We start from the raw sequence: 19,164 nt of genomic DNA, 5'->3' as shown, positions 1-19,164 counted from the left end.
AATGGCAGACACTCAAGCAATAATGTCAGAAGAGTTCTTAATCTGATAAGTAAAGCACAACGCGTTAATACAAAAGCAATTATTTTGTCACTTGATGCAGAAAAAGCCGACAAGGTCAACTGGTCCTTCCTATTCGCCACCCTGAGTGGATTTGGCTTTGGAGAGTCATTTATCCAGTGGGTTTCAGCCTTATACACCCCTAAGGCCACAGTCACCACCAACGGGATCACATCTAAAAGCTTCATTTTGCAGAGAGGAACCAGACAAGGGTGCCCACTCGCCTCTACTGTTTGCAATATTCATCGAACCATTGGCTATAGCAGTCCGTCAGAACAGCAAGATCATAGGTATCCATTCCACCAATTCAGAACATAAAATTAATCTATATGCCGACGACATTTTACGTTATCTACAAGAACCGAAATCGTCTTTACATGAAGTATTTAATCTCATAACACATTTCACGAAACTTTCGGACTACTCCATCAACTGGTCCAAATCGACAATAATGCCAATAACGGAGAACTCTTGGAATCCTGCAGACCAACAATTTTCTCTCCCTGTGGGCAACATAAGATATCTAGGCATAAATATTTCACCCAAACTATCAGACCTGGTCCACCTGAACTTCAGCCCGCTGCTAGATAAGATCTGTGGTGACCTGAAGCGCTGAAATAATCTTCCCATCTCCCTCCTGGGACGAATAGCCACAGTTAAAATGAAAATTCTACCCCAAATTAACTATCTTTTTTCCATGATTCCATTCACACCCACATCAAAATGGTTCCTGTCATTAGATTCTGCAATTACAAAATTCTACTCAAAGAACAAGACAGCAAAAATTAGCCTAAGCACCCTTCAGAAAAACAAATTGGAAGGGGGATTAGACGCTCCTAACTTTAAACATTACTATTTAGCTAACCAGCTACAATATCTATTGAAATGGTTATATCCTAACGAAGACTACAACTCCTGGCTCGAATTAGAACAGGCGGACTGCAACAATATAAGACTCTCTGACCTCCCGTTTATCACCACTACACTCAGACGTCATAACTGTTTTAAGAACCCAATGATTGCTTCCACCCTATCAGCCTGGTGGAAAACACTAGAAATCACAAACTCTCCGATAGAACCTTGCTTGCTCTCTCCAATTTGGCACAACCCGGATTTTGAAATTGACAAAAGACCTCTCCATTTTAGCACATGGGAGATGAAGGAGTAACTCATCTCCATCACCTTTTCCAAGACAATATACTTATGACATACACAAACTTATTTCAAACTTTTGAAATAAGAAATGGCAATTTTCTACAATATTTACAATTGATAAAAACAATCAAGAGGAGAATTCCAGCGCCTCAGGACACTTTGCAGCCACCAGAATTTGCCAAACATATTACACAGCTTTCTCCGAGCAATAAGAAGAACCTTTCTAAGATTTATAAATTACTGTCAAAGACCAGTTCTATACATTTACCAACTTTAAAATGGGAAAAAGACCTGGGTGTATCACCGGACCCTGACTTCTGGACTCAGATATGCAAAAATACATTTAAGATGACAAGACACACTAATATACAACTTATCCAATTTAAAGTACTCCACAGAACACACATCACCCAACAAAAGATGAATAGAATGGGCTTTAGTCAATCTGACACATGCACTCAGTGTACTCAGAACACTGCAGACACCTACTTTCATGCACTCTGGTTATGTTCACCCGTCCAGCACTTCTGGTCTACAGTCACTCAAAACTCTCCTCCATTTTGGACTGCAGGATCCCATTATCTCCCAACCTGTGCTTAATTGGTGACCTGATGACAATTGACCTCCCAAACAGCCACTGCAACTCTCTTCTTGTAGCTCTCGCCATCGCCAAGAAAACAATCCTAGTCAACTGGAAAGATAAACAGACCCTCAACATCAAACATTGGCTGAATCTCCTTGTAGAACATATTTCGCTGGAGAAAATATCTGCTGGCCACAGAAACCAATTAACATACTTTACAGAAAAATGGTCACCATTTATTCACTCACTAAACGTGTCTGTATAGTGCCACTCAGCCTGTGAGCATATGCCACCTGTACATATAAATATTACAACTCAAGAAAGACTGTTGTGTAATATGTAACGTGTTTTTGTTAATGATGTAACCCCTAATCCCTCTATCTCTCTCACCACAATATACCACAGCGGTTCATCAGAACTCAAGGTCTTAAGCATGTGTTAGATGCACCTTCTTCCCTTTGAATCCGGGCCGTCTCCTAGCTCTGTGGGGATTGCGGGCCGGGCGGTTTCCTGGGAGCGGATGCGTCCTGGACTGCTCGCCCTGTGTGCCTGGGGCGGGGTCTCCGCGTGCGCCCTGGGCCTGGGGCGGCGTGGCCGGCCCCCGTGGGGGGCTGTTTCCGCCCCTGGTGGTGCGGGGTGGGTGGGCTCCTCCTCCCCCCCCCTTCGCTCCGCTCCCGCCCTTCCCTCTCCCTCCTCCCTCCCCACTCACCCCGTCCCTCCCTGCTCCTCCCTCCCGGCCTCGGGTGGGCCCGGGGTCCTCCCCTGGGTTGGGGGGCCTGGCGTGGGGGGTGGGTGCTGCCCGCGGGGGGTGTTCTGGTGCTGCGCAGTGTGGGCCTGCCCGTTGGTGTGCGGCCGCCGGTGGGGGGCGGGTCGGATGGGCTGGGGGTCCGGCCTTGGGTCTGTGGCGGTCTGGGGGGGTACTGGCGGGGTTGCGGGTTGGTCTGTGCTCCTGCGCGTCGGGGTTCGGGGGGGCTGGGGGGTGCCCGGCGTCCGTGCACCCTGGTGGTGCGCCTTGCCCTTCTGTTTGGGGCCGATTTGCTACGGGCGGTGTGGCCCAGGTCAGGACCACTGCGGGGGCCTGCCACTGCAGTTGCCAGTGGGGCGGGGTTAGGTGGGGGCCCGTTGGGTTTCCCTGGGGCCCGCCTGGCCCGCTGTCCATGGGTGCTGGGGGCCTCGCGGCGCCGGGGTCTGGTTGGTGCCACCTGCTAGCCCCTCCCATCCATTCCTCCGGCCCTCGGGCCGGGCCTACACTGGCCTGGCCTCCTAAACCACATTTAGTTCACTCGCCACACATTGCACAGTTTTAATGCACCACATACACTCACTCTTCGAGGTGCGGACCACGGATGGATTGGGGGGCTACATGATGGGGCAGGCTATGGGACAGTGGTGTCCGGTAGCCCTCCATGCTGCCCCCCGGCCCATCCTTATCTGCTCTCCAATTTTAAAGCACCACATACACCTACATTTTGGGGGACAGATGGGAACAGGTTCCAGGTGCCTTATGGCTGCACGGGCTACAGGACAGCAGTGGGCTGTAGCCATCAGCCTTGCCCCCACCTGTCTCCTATGTCCCTCAATTTTAATGCACCACATCACACTTATGGGCACTCACATTCACATTCACGGTGTAGGGTTAATGTTTCTCCGTCAGGGATCGGAGAATCATAGTAAGAGGGGGGGTGGTGGGTTTACACACACTGTAGATACGTATGGCATGGCTAGTGGGGCCCGGCCCTCCTGGGCTGAGGGTTGAAGCCAGGGAGCCCATTTACATCATGGTGGTTTGGCTGGATTCCCGGTGTCCGGGGGGTCCCGCGGCCCCGTGGCAGGTGGGCCGGGTGGCGCCCTGGGGGCTCTGTGGGATCCTGCCGGGGTTCTGCCTCCTGACCGGCTGTGGTTTATGGGCCCTCTGCTAGGGGGTCCCGATGGGGGATTGACTGCTCGTGGCGGTCCGCTCTCTCGTGTGTTGGTGGGGGCCCATCCTGGGGGGTTCGGGCGGGTGGCCCTTCGCGGTCCCCTGGTTCCCGATGCGCCGGGGACATATGCCTTGCAGTACCACCGCCTCCTTGCCTCCCTCGTCCGCCCGGGCCTGGGTGGGCTCTCATTACTGTCCGGTCCGGCGTCTGCTGGTGGCCGGCGCCTGGTGCGGGCCCGTCCGGTGCGGTGCTGGTTCTCTCCCCGGGGGCGGTGCCGGGCCCCCGCGCCTGGCTCCTTGGGTTGGGGTGGTCCTTGGGTGCATCCGTGGGTGGGGTGGGGCGGGGCGGGCGGGTGGTCGGGCGGGTGGTGGTTGGGGTGGTGGGGCGGTCCGCGTGGCGGCGGTGGGTGGCGGGCCCTCCTGCCCCGCCTGTCTGGGGTGTGTCTCTGGCTCTCTGGGGGGGCCGGCCTTCGCCGCCCGGCGTCCGTGGGCCTGCGTGGTGTCCTGCTGCCTCTGCGGCTCCCTGGTCTTGGGGTCTGGGCGCTCCTGCGTTCTTGGGATGCCATACCGCCCCCCTTCCCCCGCAGGGCTGGCCCTGGACCCTGGTGATGGTTTTCATAAACACATTGGGAGGGTTCAAATACATGCATGCATGTTCAATACTTCAGCTCCGTGACGCATCGCAAAGAACCGATGGGATCACTCCAAAGGGGCCCACTTGCGTCTCAGACCTACCACACCGCGCTGGCAACTCTTCTCTGCAATCAGGCTTTCCCCCTCCACCAAGACTCTCACATTTTTGGTGTTCGGTATAGACTTCTCTTTTGTTTTTGTTTTTCAGTACAGTATAGTAGACATGTATATGTTTATTTTTGATAATCTGCATGAAGCACAACCACCTCAAGGCTACAATACATCAGCTACACTGCCTGTTTCTCCCCTGTTTTTTTTCTTTCTTTCGTTTGTTTGTTCATTTGTTTGTTTTTCCTCCTTCTTCTCCGCATGCACTGTCACTATATAACTCAGGACTTAAGCACCTACCCCCTCCCCCTTGCTTGTTTCCTTACTTTCCCCCTGACACACTTTGGTGTATCACGGCCCTCTCTGACTCATATTAGGAAGTTTTTCCAATAAAGGCTGTTAGGCTAGTCTCCAGGGAGGGTGGGTGATGGTCACAACCACGCATTATGGGTATAAAATACTTGACTGCAAGATTAACAGTGCATCAATCTTCACAAGAAGCTTACACCCTTTAGTGGCGCTAAGCTATGAAGACCAATGCAGACAAGTATTAAAAAAAAAAAAAAAAAAAAAAAAAGCAGAGTTGACCACTCGTGTGCCACCTCTGGGAGTAGTGGCAAAGCTCCAACCTGTGTCAAGGAAAGGCTTTCAGACAGCAGTGAGTTGTATCCTGCCCAGCCTGGAATGTTGCTGGAAGTTTCTTCTGCTTTCATTCTTGATATAGCAGATGCAAAAACCCATCCTAGCTGTGTCAGCTGATAGGATTCTGAGATCCCCTGGTTGATGGCAAACTGTTGTGACCTCTTGGTAAGCTGTGGTTTTGGCTTGTCACAGTGACGCATCTCTACATGGTAGGGAGTGACTGATAGACTCTGTGCATCACCTATGATCAGAGGTTCTGCAACAGGTTCTTTAGAAGGATCAACCTTCTGGTACACTGCAGTGATTGTTCCGTGAGTGGTTCCTTTTCCATCAGGAGTGTCCTCTGCAAAGTCTGTGTTATCTGCTGCAAAAAACACGAAGGTCCCCTTCTTCAGGAATGGTGGTACATAGAGGCCTTGGTGCGCTTTGATGTTTTCTACAACAGCACTGGCCAAAGCAGTTTCCATGAGAAGGGCACGGCCATGTGAAACAGAGTAGCCATGAGCATTGAGAAGATTCATCAGCTTCTTATTGCATGTGTCATGGTGGACAGTCAGTGCTAGTCCCAGAACCTGTGGGTTCTCTCGTGCTTGGGGTGACCTGAATGATGCTGATTCACTGCTCGGCATGTACTTTACCTGTGCACAGAATTTGAACCCATACATGATATTCTGGCTCACCGTCAGTGTTGCTCGGTCAACAATTCTGGTTCTCTTTTCAGTTTCCAGCTTTTTAACAGGCCCAACCATTATCCAATGTACCTGTATGACATTTCTCTCCTTGGTCTTGGTAAAGGTTGCAATGCTTTTCCTTATTATCTGTGCTGCTTTGTAGATTGTCTTCATGCTGTTCTCCTCCTCCTTGCCAGCTGTCATTGTGGTAGTAACCATGTCCTCTTCACATGCATCTGGGGAGTAGAGGACTGCTGGCTTCATTCTATTTGGATGAACAGACAGTGTGACAAATCAGTGAGGATTCTTTCTTTCAGCCATTTTCTGCTGAATGCAGGTACATGAGTTTCAAAGACTTCTGAACCAAGCAAATTGAGATAAGTGGTTTCCATGTCATCCATATGAAGGTACGCTTGGTTTCGTGTTTCCACATCAATAAGGTTGACCAGCTCAAGCAGACTCGACCTTTGTAGAAAGGGTTCTTTGGCAGTTTTGCTAGTGGTAGTTTCTCAAAGAGCGTGGAACACATTTTCTCTCCAGCAAGGTTTGTGGTATTTCACATCAATTGCATGTGCATCACCAGGTGAGATGCAGGTGTTCAGCCTTGTCTTCAGTGCAGTGTTATGGGATCTTTCCACAGCATCTTTGAGATCTTTACCAGCATTCTCAGTCCTGATCTGGGACAGTGGTTGGCCATTGTCCTTTTGGCAGAAGAAGCACTCTTCCTTATCCAGTGGACTTGTATGGGATCGTGTGAATGGCAATGAAGAACTAGATGTTGAGGGGTCTGGCACAGCCGTTTCTGTGCGTCCTCTTTTCTGTCCACGCTTTTTGGCAGTGTAGTGTCCTGTAGCTAAAGCATGTGCATTGTGGTCTCTTGTATGTTGTATTTCAACCTTATTAGTTGCACTTGAGTGACAGGAGCGATGCCAGACTGCCTTCTCTGTGCACATTGTTGATGGTGTGCAGTTCTGCAGTCGCCTTTGTACTTGGACATAGTCCCCATCATTCAAACTGGCCCTCTCTTGAACTACCTGAAGAATGAGCCCATAGGACTCTAATCTAGGGTGCTGGACCAGGACTCCTTTCTTTTTATCATCAGACTGGCAGAAAATGCACTGCTTCCAGTTAATGGACTCCTCAGCTTGACATAACCCCTTCTTTACCTTGTGACTTGTCACTCATGCTTGGCACCTGCAAAGACATAAAATATTATCAAGCTAGCTAGTGTTGTTATCTAACTACAACGGGTAATTTGATGATACATATTAGCACATGCTCTCAACATAATAATTATGAATGTAGGCTACATACAGCAGCCTGATGTTAGCTAGCTAGTTAGCTAGCTAGTTAACGAGTGTTAGCTAGCTAGTTAGCGAGTGTTAGCTAGCTAGTCAGCTAGTTAGTGAGTGTTAGCTAGCTAGTTAGCTAGCTAGTTAGCGAGTGTTAGCTAACTATAAAGTAGGCTAATTTTTAGGGGAAAAAAATACTCTTTCAAACAATTATCATTAATGACACTGACACATACTATACAGTAATGTTAGCGACCTGTTAGCTGTAGTCATAAATGTATATGTTGTTGAAATATAACATTTTGGGGTAAAAATTAAGATAATAGGCTACTTACTATACATGTACCAGATGCTCTGTAAAACAATGTTCTTGAGGGATGACACAGCTGATATAGTATGTTGTGTGTTCCACAACAACTATCCCAGTATATCAGAAGTCTGAGGAGCAAAAGTCATATATGACACACACTATACAATAATAGTAGCTAGCTTAGTTAGCTGTAGTCATAAATGTATAAATATGTTGTTGAAATATATAACATTTTCTGAAGTAAAATGAAGATCATACTTACTATACATGTGTTAGATGCTCTGTAAAACAGTGTTCTTAAGGGATGACACTTCTGATATAGCAAGTCTGAGGAAGAGCCATTGGCTCGAAATATCACTGCAAATAAAATCTTTCAACAGGAACTACTTTGTGTGTGGATCACTCTCAGAACCCATTCTAGTAGGTTTGCAACGTGCATGTCCTTGTAATCATTCCCACAATAAATATTAAATGTTTTAATGAGTGATATAAAAAATGTTTATTTTTTGAAGAACAGCTGGAATATGACATGATAACTTTTCATTACAAAGATATTGCAAGAAAACAACCACACCGGGTCATTTTTTACCTACTAATGCATCGAAGGGTTAATATGGTAAAGTGTAACTAGCACCATTGGATTCCCTGACCTGACCTGAAAATGTGGGTTTAGCAGTTAAAATCAACATTCCAGCTTATTTAAAAGTTGAGATATTACAATTGTAAATTTTACGGTGGCCATTTTTTAAACTTCAGTATGGCCGCCATATAAACATCTGAGCAAATGCAAACACTGATTTTCTGACTCCTTATACAATAACCTTTCCAAAAATGTATAGTTTAGCAAATCCCCAAAAAAATCCCACAAAGGTTAAAATCTAAATATAATGAACCTCATTAATTATTCGATGTTCTTTAGAGGTATAGTAAGCATTGCACTCCAACTGGTCAAGGTGGGTTTTTCCAACTCTTTCAAGTGTGAAACTAATATCACCAACACATAGAGGTCTTCCAAGTCAATATGAAATCCTGTCTCTACTCTTCAGATGTATTCCCCAGGAAGACAAGATGTCTTGCGCAAATGATCACAATCTGATCTTTGTAGATATTTTCTCTTTTTTTTTTGAGAAAAACATCATCCCCTCAGAGCCTGGGTAGCTCAGATGGTAGAGCATCAGACTTTTAATCTGAGGGTCCAGGGTTCAAGTCCCTGTTCAGGCGTTGGCTTGACACTTTCATTTCTTCCCACAAGTATCTTTCTCAATAGGGTCCAGCTTGCAATAATGCTGTGGGACTTCAAACCCAACACTTGACCAGTAGTAGAACATTAATACATTCCATTAGCCCATCGAAGAAGAACTGTACAGCTTTACATGTGATGTACATGCAAATTGGGTGTGAAAAAGCCTCTTTGCAATCATCAGATGCTTGACAAATGGAATGGGTGCTTTGGCACTTTTCTGGCAGCTTTGGTTTCTTCCAACCATTCAAACTGTATTGGTGACTTGCTGGAACAGTTGCACCTTTATGAGGGTAGCAGCTCGGTGGCTGATGAAATGCAGTGTAACAGCACTCACTGTCCACACTGGGGGCAGAAATAGTTCACTTGGGAGAGCGTAAGACTGAAGACCTAAAGGCCCCCACTTCAATCCTGGGTTTTGGGAAGAGAGCTCAGCATTCTTTGTTGACAGGAACCACACTTGTGGAATGTAATATGCTATATTCATGTAAAATCTGGCATTGGACACATTCGTCCTACTGCTTCCTATGAAGCGGTACAATTGAGAGTCATAGCAAAGAGCAAGACTGTGTACATGAAACTTGGCAACTATTCCCCTTGTGTGCAAGAGTTGTACATCAACGCTTATCTCAACAATTTGGCACAGCTGTGATTAGCAAAACTCAGAACCACCCTGACACAAGTTAATTGAAGAAATGATTTTGCCTATTCACTGGCTTCATATCTGACAGAGGTTCACAGACAATTGCTGATTATTCGATGTTCTTTAGAGGTATAGTAAGCATTGCACTCCAACTGGTCAAGGTAGGTTTTTTCCAACTCTTTCAAGTGTGAAACTAATATCACCAACACATAGAGGTCTTCCAAGTCAATATGAAATCCTGTCTCTACTCTTCAGATGTATTCCCCAGGAAGACAAGATGTCTTGCGCAAATGATCACAATCTGATCTTTGTAGATGTTTTCTCTTTTTTTTTTTTTTTTTTTTTTTTGAGAAAAACATCATCCCCTCAGAGCCTGGGTAGCTCAGATGGTAGAGCATCAGACTTTTAATTTGAGGGTCCAGGGTTCAAGTCCCTGTTCAGGCGTTGGCTTGACACTTTCATTTCTTCCCACAAGTATCTTTCTCAATAGGGTCCAGCTTGCAATAATGCTGTGGGACTTCAAACCCAACACTTGACCAGTAGTAGAACATTAATACATTCCATTAGCCCATCGAAGAAGAAATGTACAGCTTTACATGTGATGTACATGAAAATTGAGTGTGAAAAAGCCTCTTTGCAATCATCAAATGCTTGACAAATGGAATGGATGCTTTGGCACTTTTCTGGCAGCTTTGGTTTCTTCCAACCATTCAAACTGTATTGGTGACTTGCTGGAACAGTTGCACCTTTATGAGGATAGTACTTAGGTGGCTGATGACATGTAGTGTAACAGCACTCACTGTCCACACTGGGGGCAGAAATAGTTCACTTGGGAGAACGTAAGACTGAAGACCTAAAGGCCCCCACTTCAATCCTGGGTTTTGGGAAGAGAGCTCAGCATTCTCTGTTGACAGGAACCACACTTGTGGAATGTAATATGCTATATTCATGTAAAATCTGGCATTGGACACATTCATCCTACTGCTTCCTGTGAAGCGGCACAATTGAGAGTCCTAGCAAAGAGCAAGACTGCGTACATGAAAACTTGGCAACTATTCCCCTTGTGTGCAAGAGTTGTACATCAACGCTTATCTCAACAATTTGGCACAGCTGTGATTAGCAAAACTCAGAACCAGCCTGACACAAGTTAATTGAAGAAATGATTTTGCCTATTCACTGGCTTCATATCTGACAGAGGTTCACAGACAATTGCTGATTATTCGATGTTCTTTAGAGGTATAGTAAGCATTGCACTCTCCAGCTGGTCAAGGTGGGTTTTTCCAACTCTTTCAAGTGTGAAACTAATATCACCAACACATAGAGGTCTTCCAAGTCAATATGAAATCCTGTCTCTACTCTTCAGATGTATTCCCCAGGAAGACAAGATGTCTTGCGCAAATGATCACAATCTGATCTTTGTAGATGTTTTCTCTTTTTTTTTTTTTTTTTTGAGAAAAACATCATCCCCTCAGAGCCTGGGTAGCTCAGATGGTAGAGCATCAGACTTTTAATCTGAGGGTCCAGGGTTCAAGTCCCTGTTCAGGCGTTGGCTTGACACTTTCATTTCTTCCCACAAGTATCTTTCTCAATAGGGTCCAGCTTGCAATAATGCTGTGGGACTTCAAACCCAACACTTGACCAGTAGTAGAACATTAATACATTCCATTAGCCCATCGAAGAAGAACTGTACAGCTTTACATGTGATGTACATGCAAATTGGGTGTGAAAAAGCCTCTTTGCAATCATCAGATGCTTGACAAATGGAATGGATGCTTTGGCACTTTTCTGGCAGCTTTGGTTTCTTCCAACCATTCAAACTGTATTGGTGACTTGCTGGAACAGTTGCACCTTTATGAGGGTAGCAGCTCGGTGGCTGATGAAATGCAGTGTAACAGCACTCACTGTCCACACTGGGGGCAGAAATAGTTCACTTGGGAGAGCGTAAGACTGAAGACCTAAAGGCCCCCACTTCAATCCTGGGTTTTGGGAAGAGAGCTCAGCATTCTTTGTTGACAAGAACCACACTTGTGGAATGTAATATGCTATATTCATGTAAAATCTGGCATTGGACACATTCGTCCTACTGCTTCCTATGAAGCGGTACAATTGAGAGTCCTAGCAAAGAGCAAGACTGTGTACATGAAACTTGGCAACTATTCCCCTTGTGTGCAAGAGTTGCACATCAACGCTTATCTCAACAATTTGGCACAGCTGTGATTAGCAAAACTCAGAACCAGCCTGACACAAGTTAATTGAAGAAATGATTTTGCCTATTCACTGGCTTCATATCTGACAGAGGTTCACAGACAATTGCTGATTATTCGATGTTCTTTAGAGGTATAGTAAGCATTGCACTCCAACTGGTCAAGGTAGGTTTTTTCCAACTCTTTCAAGTGTGAAACTAATATCACCAACACATAGCGGTCTTCCAAGTCAATATGAAATCCTGTCTCTACTCTTCAGATGTATTCCCCAGGAAGACAAGATGTCTTGCGCAAATGATCACAATCTGATCTTTGTAGATGTTTTCTCTTTTTTTTTTTTTTGCGAAAAACAGCATCCCCTCAGAGCCTGGGTAGCTCAGACGGTAGAGCATCAGACTTTTAATCTGAGGGTCCAGGGTTCAAGTCCCTGTTCAGGCGTTGGCTTGACACTTTCATTTCTTCCCACAAGTATCTTTCTCAATAGGGTCCAGCTTGCAATAATGCTGTGGGACTTCAAACCCAACACTTGACCAGTAGTAGAACATTAATACATTCCATTAGCCCATCGAAGAAGAACTGTACAGCTTTTACATGTGATGTACATGCAAATTGGGTGTGAAAGCCTCTTTGCAATCATCAGATGCTTGACAAATGGAATGGATGCTTTGGTACTTTTCTGGCAGCTTTGGTTTCTTCCAACCATTCAAACTGTATTGGTGACTTGCTGGAACAGTTGCACCTTTATGAGGATAGTACTTAGGTGGCTGATGACATGTAGTGTAACAGCACTCACTGTCCACACTGAGGGCAGAAATAGTTCACTTGGGAGAGCGTAAGACTGAAGATCTAAAGGCCCCACTTCAATCCTGGGTTTTGGGAAGAGAGCTCAGCATTCTCTGTTGACAGGAACCACACTTGTGGAATGTAATATGCTATATTCATGTAAAATCTGGCATTGGACACATTCGTCCTACTGTTTCCTGTGAAGCGGCACAATTGAGAGTCCTAGCAAAGAGCAAGACTGCGTACATGAAAACTTGGCAACTATTCCCCTTGTGTGCAAGAGTTGTACATCAACGCTTATCTCAACAATTTGGCACAGCTGTGATTAGCAAAACTCAGAACCAGCCTGACACAAGTTAATTGAAGAAATGATTTTGCCTATTCACTGGCTTCATATCTGACAGAGGTTCACAGACAATTGCTGATTATTCGATGTTCTTTAGAGGTATAGTAAGCATTGCACTCCAACTGGTCAAGGTGGGTTTTTCCAACTCTTTCAAGTGTGAAACTAATATCACCAACACATAGCGGTCTTCCAAGTCAATATGAAATCCTGTCTCTACTCTTCAGATGTATTCCCCAGGAAGACAAGATGTCTTGCGCAAATGATCACAATCTGATCTTTGTAGATGTTTTCTCTTTTTTTTTTTTTTGCGAAAAACAGCATCCCCTCAGAGCCTGGGTAGCTCAGACGGTAGAGCATCAGACTTTTAATCTGAGGGTCCAGGGTTCAAGTCCCTGTTCAGGTGTTGGCTTGACACTTTCATTTCTTCCCACAAGTATCTTTCTCAATAGGGTCCAGCTTGCAATAATGCTGTGGGACTTCAAACCCAACACTTGACCAGTAGTAGAACATTAATACATTCCATTAGCCCATCGAAGAAGAACTGTACAGCTTTACATGTGATGTACATGCAAATTGGGTGTGAAAAAGCCTCTTTGCAATCATCAGATGCTTGACAAATGGAATGGATGCTTTGGTACTTTTCTGGCAGCTTTGGTTTCTTCCAACCATTCAAACTGTATTGGTGACTTGCTGGAACAGTTGCACCTTTATGAGGATAGTACTTAGGTGGCTGATGACATGTAGTGTAACAGCACTCACTGTCCACACTGAGGGCAGAAATAGTTCACTTGGGAGAGCGTAAGACTGAAGATCTAAAGGCCCCCACTTCAATCCTGGGTTTTGGGAAGAGAGCTCAGCATTCTCTGTTGACAGGAACCACACTTGTGGAATGTAATATGCTATATTCATGTAAAATCTGGCATTGGACACATTCGTCCTCCTGCTTCCTGTGAAGCGGCACAATTGAGAGTCCTAGCAAAGAGCAAGACTGCGTACATGAAAACTTGGCAACTATTCCCCTTGTGTGCAAGAGTTGTACATCAACGCTTATCTCAACAATTTGGCACAGCTGTGATTAGCAAAACTCAGAACCAGCCTGACACAAGTTAATTGAAGAAATGATTTTGCCTATTCACTGGCTTCATATCTGACAGAGGTTCACAGACAATTGCTGATTATTCGATGTTCTTTAGAGGTATAGTAAGCATTGCACTCCAACTGGTCAAGGTGGGTTTTTCCAACTCTTTCAAGTGTGAAACTAATATCACCAACACATAGAGGTCTTCCAAGTCAATATGAAATCCTGTCTCTACTCTTCAGATATATTCCCCAGGAAGACAAGATGTCTTGCGCAAATGATCACAATCTGATCTTTGTAGATGCTTTCTCTTTTTTTTTGAGAAAAACATCATCCCCTCAGAGCCTGGGTAGCTCAGATGGTAGAGCATCAGACTTTTAATCTGAGGGTCCAGAGTTCAAGTCCCTGTTCAGGTGTTGGCTTGATACTTTCATTTCTTCCCACAAGTATCTTTCTCAATAGGGTCCAGCTTGCAATAATGCTGTGGGACTTCAAACCCAACACTTGACCAGTAGTAGAACATTAATACATTCCATTAGCCCATCGAAGAAGAAATGTGCAGCTTTACATGTGAAGAAGCCTGTGAAAAAGCCTCTTTGCAATCATCAGATGCTTGACAAATGGAATGGATGCTTTGGCACTTTTCTGGCAGCTTTGGTTTCTTCCAACCATTCAAACTGTACTGGTGACTTGCTGGAACAGTTGCACCTTTATGAGGGTAGCACCCCGGTGGCTGATGAAATGCAGTGTAACAGCACTCACTGTCCACACTGGGGGCAGAAATAGTTCAGTTACTTGAGTTACTTTTCTCAGGGAGTAACTTTGTAAAGTAACTGGTTACTTTTCAAAAAAGTAACTTAGTAAAGTAATTTGATTATTTTTAAAGTAATCCTTACCCAACTCTGGTTGGAAGAGCATTAGACTGAGATCTAAAGGCCCCCACTTCAATCCTGGGTTTCAGCAAGAGAGCTCAGCATTCTCTGTTTACAGAAACCACACTTGTGGAAGGTAGTATGCCATATTGCATGTGTGATCTGTGATCTTGAAAGTCATAGCAATGAGCATATCCAAGACTGTGTTTTGCAGAAATGATTTTGCGTTGCACTCCAACTGGCCAAGATGTGTTTTCTTTGAACTTTTTCAGTTGTGAAAGTGATATAACCAACACAAATGAGTCTTTAAAGTCAATATAAGAGCTTGTCTCTGATATTCAGATATATTCCCCAGTAAGACATGATGTCTTGTGGAAATGATAAAAGGGTGATCCTTTGAAATCTTTCCTTTTTTAAAATGTTTTATCCAGCATTACAAAGACAGAGACAAAGAGTGCATTGTCTGTAATCTGCAGATGATTTCTTTAAGGAAAAAAACACTTCTTTGTTTGTTTCAGAGTCTGGTTAACAGACAGCAGAGCACAATCAGAGTACAATCAGAGAGTCCAGGGTTTAAGTCTTTGTTCAGGTGCTCTTTCCTCACAACAAGTTTTTCGCTATGTGAACCTTAAACCCAGCAGATGACCAGTGGTGGAACAACCCCCTCCATTAGTGCATTTATGAAACTTTCTCCTGCAGTGGTGAACTGGTTCTGAAGAAAACCTATTTGCAGGCATTGCAGGCATGATATTCTTGATGTTGGCACATGCAAGACACTTTTTTCACATGATTTGGCAAAGTGGAATGGGCCCTTAATTGCCCATAAAATTCTCAGGGAACACTGGGTTTTGATAGACATTGGCCTTGCACAAACTGATGGACCAAACCATTACACCTATTGGCTGACTTCATTTCAGACAGGGGTTCACTGAGAATTGCTCAATAATGAACATCCCTCATATGTATAGTTTGTGTCACATTGCAACATATCCACACCCCAGGTTTACGAACAATTTAATTGAATAAGCAGTAAAAGGTAGTCAATTACATTTTATAAAAAGTATATCCATAAGGGGAACTGATGCCATGAAACTTTTCTGAAAATTCTGAATTTTGACAGTTTTACTTGAACTCTTAAAATGTATTTCACCATGGCTGTGAGACATTTTTCAATGCTGGTATAGGTTTAGTCGTATTCTTTCATTCAACCATTTTGCAGCACTTTGGTGCAATATTTATCATCCTGCTTTTTCTTCATTTTAGACTGCTGACACCATATTTTGATGATGGTATTGCTGCCTTTTGAAAACCTGACAGAATGCATTTGTTGTGGCTCAAACATGTCAAGCAGGTTTACCAGTTGTGTATCAAAAAACAAATGTGGTAAGAACAATAATGAAATGACAACAACTTTCATACTGTCGATGTCCCCACACTGTTGTATGACAAGGGAAAATAGTGTTGGAAAAAATTTCCCCCAAATAGACTGTGATTTAGAATTTGTCTTCCAGACCAGAAAAGCAAAAGTGACCCTTGATCATTATCAAACAACAATAGTGCAACTGGGCTTTAAATAGTTTGGGAAGCCATTCTGCCGTGTGGCCCTTTGAATAGGTTCAAACTGTGATTTTTCAGTCCATATTATGTCCACCTGATATTCCCTGATCAAATTCCAAGAGTGCTACCTTATACAAGACTAACCTTCTATTTCTATTGTGTAGATTAAAGAATCTACACTAAAACAGGGACATGTTCCTGTTTAAATGTGCACATATTTTTAATGCCAAGCTTCCAGTTTCTTTTACCAGCGACTGGTGATTTAATCTATTCTCATTTAACTGTTGCTTATAGATAACTTTTCTTCCTTTTCTCTCAGATGTCCGGTAGGTTGATCCATTGTACAAGGTTTTGTTCTCCATCGACAAAATATTACTGTTTTGTAAAAAAATGTTTGCCTCACAATCACCATGGCAAAAGATAAAATAGTTGTTTTGACGTTGGATAAACCTTCAGATTCATGGATCTGTTACTCAAACTGGACATCCTGGATTGTAAATCATGTTCCCCTGGCACCTGAAGCAACATGGTCCCACCAACACAACCCCGTGCGCTCTTTGGATTTATGGATGATTTTAGTCTGAATGCCCGCTATGAGCAGTCCCAGTTTATATCAATACATTTAGAGGTTTATTAAGAGTACAAAAAATATGAGACAGCGTGTTTTGAGGCCATATTCATTTAACACTTGTGATATCCGTGGTCTTGTAAAGATGAAGTGATCGGATGGTTTGAGGGGGAGGGGGCCCAAGCAAATTAAGGCCAGTCCTGTATGCTTTTGTCTCTGTCTGTGTCTTTCTCTCTCTCTCTCTGCCATTTACTCAAACACACCTTGACACACACAGTTGCTTCATTACATTCAGAGACTGACTGGTAGAAGATGCTTGATGAATTCTTCAGGAGCTCTCCTGACCAAACAAGGCCATATAATTGGCCACTTTTATACAGTGTGTTGAAACAAGGCAATGGCCAGACTCTCATGACCCCAAAACACACACACAGACACACAGACACACACACACTGAACAATGAGTGTCCAACGAGGAAGTGAGTTAAGTAGTTTTTGTACTCTTACAAAGCACAGAGAATAGACTGAGAAATGAAGTGAATGTGAAGTGCTTTGATAAAATCACCAGATATCCCCCTGAGACCCAAACATTTGTTTAGTATGCATTTTTAATTTCTCTTAGCTGTTTGGGATTAATAGGACCTGATAAGTATAAAACATGAAACATTGTCTCGTTTGAGGATAAGTCCCGATATCCTCAAACGAAAGGATAATTAAGGTCCGATATCCTCATACAAGATGATAATAAAGTCCCAATGTCCTCAAACAAGACAATAATAAAACCCCAGTGTCTATCGATGACCTAATGATAAGAGTGTCTTCAAACAGATTCTCTATAATAAACAACACCTCAGCTTGTTACCATTTCTAAAATTGGTAAAATGTGTGTGGCATTTTAGGTAACATCCATCTGTCAATCTTTCCTGGTGAAAACATCATTACGGCTTTGTAAAAGTCGTTCTCACAGGCGGGATAGCAGCACAGTTGTTGACTGATAGCACAGCCACATACAGTATAGTCAATCATTTCTTTGGTACCAGTCCATTTAAAAACATTTTCTGTCCCTTTTGTTGATGTAGCTTGGTTAAAGCTGAGGTTATTCTCCCTCTCACTATAATTTCCTTTTTGCTTTGAGAATCAAATTTTCAAAATAATTCAATTTGGAGATGTCTGCGGCTGCCACCATGATAACATTTATGTTGACTTTCATTGGCTGTTGGCAAATGTAAGTTCTGAGGTTCTTACGTAGTGACGTCCAAATCCAACTGCGCACATTTCCACTCTTGATAATGTGTATTATACTTTAAAGGCATTACTGTCATATTTACGTAAAAAGGCGCAGAAGAGCTGCTTTTTGACATTAATGTTGTAGAATATGGGATTGAAGTGCACAGATGCAACAGGCTTTTTTTGGTATGCATTCACAGTGAAAGGGGATTAAACACACCTTTCTCCCATTTATTTTCATACTCAGTGATGTGCAACTGGTACGTTTCTCTTCATAACGTCTAAACTATTTAATTAATACAAAAATGATAAGATACAAATCATCAGAATAAACAGTAATATTGCAAATAAAACTTTACCTATATCATGTAATATATTATTGGTTAAAGAAAACGGGATTTACAAGGGAGACAGGGTACGCACTGCCTAACTTGCCTACCCTGGCAGCATGGCACTGCACAGCTGGTGTTTAGGTAGTGTCAAAGCTATAATCATAATCTTTTTTTCCCCTGGATAGGTACTTGACAGTCAAAACACACTTCGTAGCACCTGTCAGTGGCTGTTTTAAGTGTTTCTAATGTCACTATATTTAAGTCTAAAAGGACTTAATTGAAGATTGAGCTGCTGTTTTATCCACATTAAAAGTCCAGTGTGTAGGATTAAGGGAGTATATTGGCAGGAATGGTATATAATATAAGAAACATGTTTTACGTTATTGTATAATGGGTTGAAAATTATAATTGTTGTGTTTTTATTTCCTTGGAATGAGCAGTTTATATCTACCTTGAGAGCGAGTCCTTATCTACAGAGATTGCAATGTTTCACCACCATGTTTCTACAGTAGCCCAGAATGGACAAACTAAACACTGGCTCTAGATAGTGCCATTCACATTTTTTCACATGACACTACTTTTTTCAGTGTTTTTACTGGTTTAAAATACCAAGTCTGTTTGTTTAGCAGAGGAGGAGACCAGCTCCTGGTAAAAACCTCCTGAGTGTCTGAATCAAACATAAGGGCCTCTAGGCGGAGGCGCAGCGCACCTGCACTTCGCCAACTGGGTGTGGCCAGGCGGATTTTGCAAGTTTGGCACACCGTGCGCCTGGTGCAGCTACTCCTCCTTCCCACCTTCGTCCCTCCTACCGGCGCAAGTCGGAAAGAGGGAGGAGAGAAGGCATGGAGTGTGTTTTATACACATCACACACCAGTCAAATGAGCCCCTCTCCTCGCCCTTAAATGCGCCGTGCGAAGAGAAAGAAGAGAGCAGCAGCGTCATACG

General features: G+C 43.9%; 5 non-coding genes across 5 annotated transcripts; all 5 read left to right on the top strand.

Moving 5' to 3' along the window:
• The first annotated feature begins 8,517 nt into the window (after positions 1-8,517).
• On the top strand, positions 8,518-8,590 carry trnak-uuu (transfer RNA lysine (anticodon UUU)). The gene has a single exon. It is a non-coding gene; the product is annotated as a tRNA-Lys (tRNA).
• A 1,033-nt stretch (positions 8,591-9,623) lies between these two features.
• trnak-uuu (transfer RNA lysine (anticodon UUU)) lies at positions 9,624-9,696 on the top strand. Its single transcript has one exon. It is a non-coding gene; the product is annotated as a tRNA-Lys (tRNA).
• A 1,029-nt stretch (positions 9,697-10,725) lies between these two features.
• trnak-uuu (transfer RNA lysine (anticodon UUU)) lies at positions 10,726-10,798 on the top strand. The gene has a single exon. It is a non-coding gene; the product is annotated as a tRNA-Lys (tRNA).
• A 1,023-nt stretch (positions 10,799-11,821) lies between these two features.
• trnak-uuu (transfer RNA lysine (anticodon UUU)) lies at positions 11,822-11,894 on the top strand. The gene has a single exon. It is a non-coding gene; the product is annotated as a tRNA-Lys (tRNA).
• A 1,021-nt stretch (positions 11,895-12,915) lies between these two features.
• On the top strand, positions 12,916-12,988 carry trnak-uuu (transfer RNA lysine (anticodon UUU)). Its single transcript has one exon. It is a non-coding gene; the product is annotated as a tRNA-Lys (tRNA).
• Positions 12,989-19,164: the final 6,176 nt, after the last annotated feature.

The sequence above is a fragment of the Epinephelus fuscoguttatus genome, linkage group LG20, assembly GCF_011397635.1.
Source record: "Epinephelus fuscoguttatus linkage group LG20, E.fuscoguttatus.final_Chr_v1".
NCBI lineage: Eukaryota > Metazoa > Chordata > Actinopteri > Perciformes > Serranidae > Epinephelus > Epinephelus fuscoguttatus.
The sequence above is the reverse complement of the archived record's forward strand: the minus strand, read 5'-3'. Positions and strand labels throughout refer to the sequence as shown.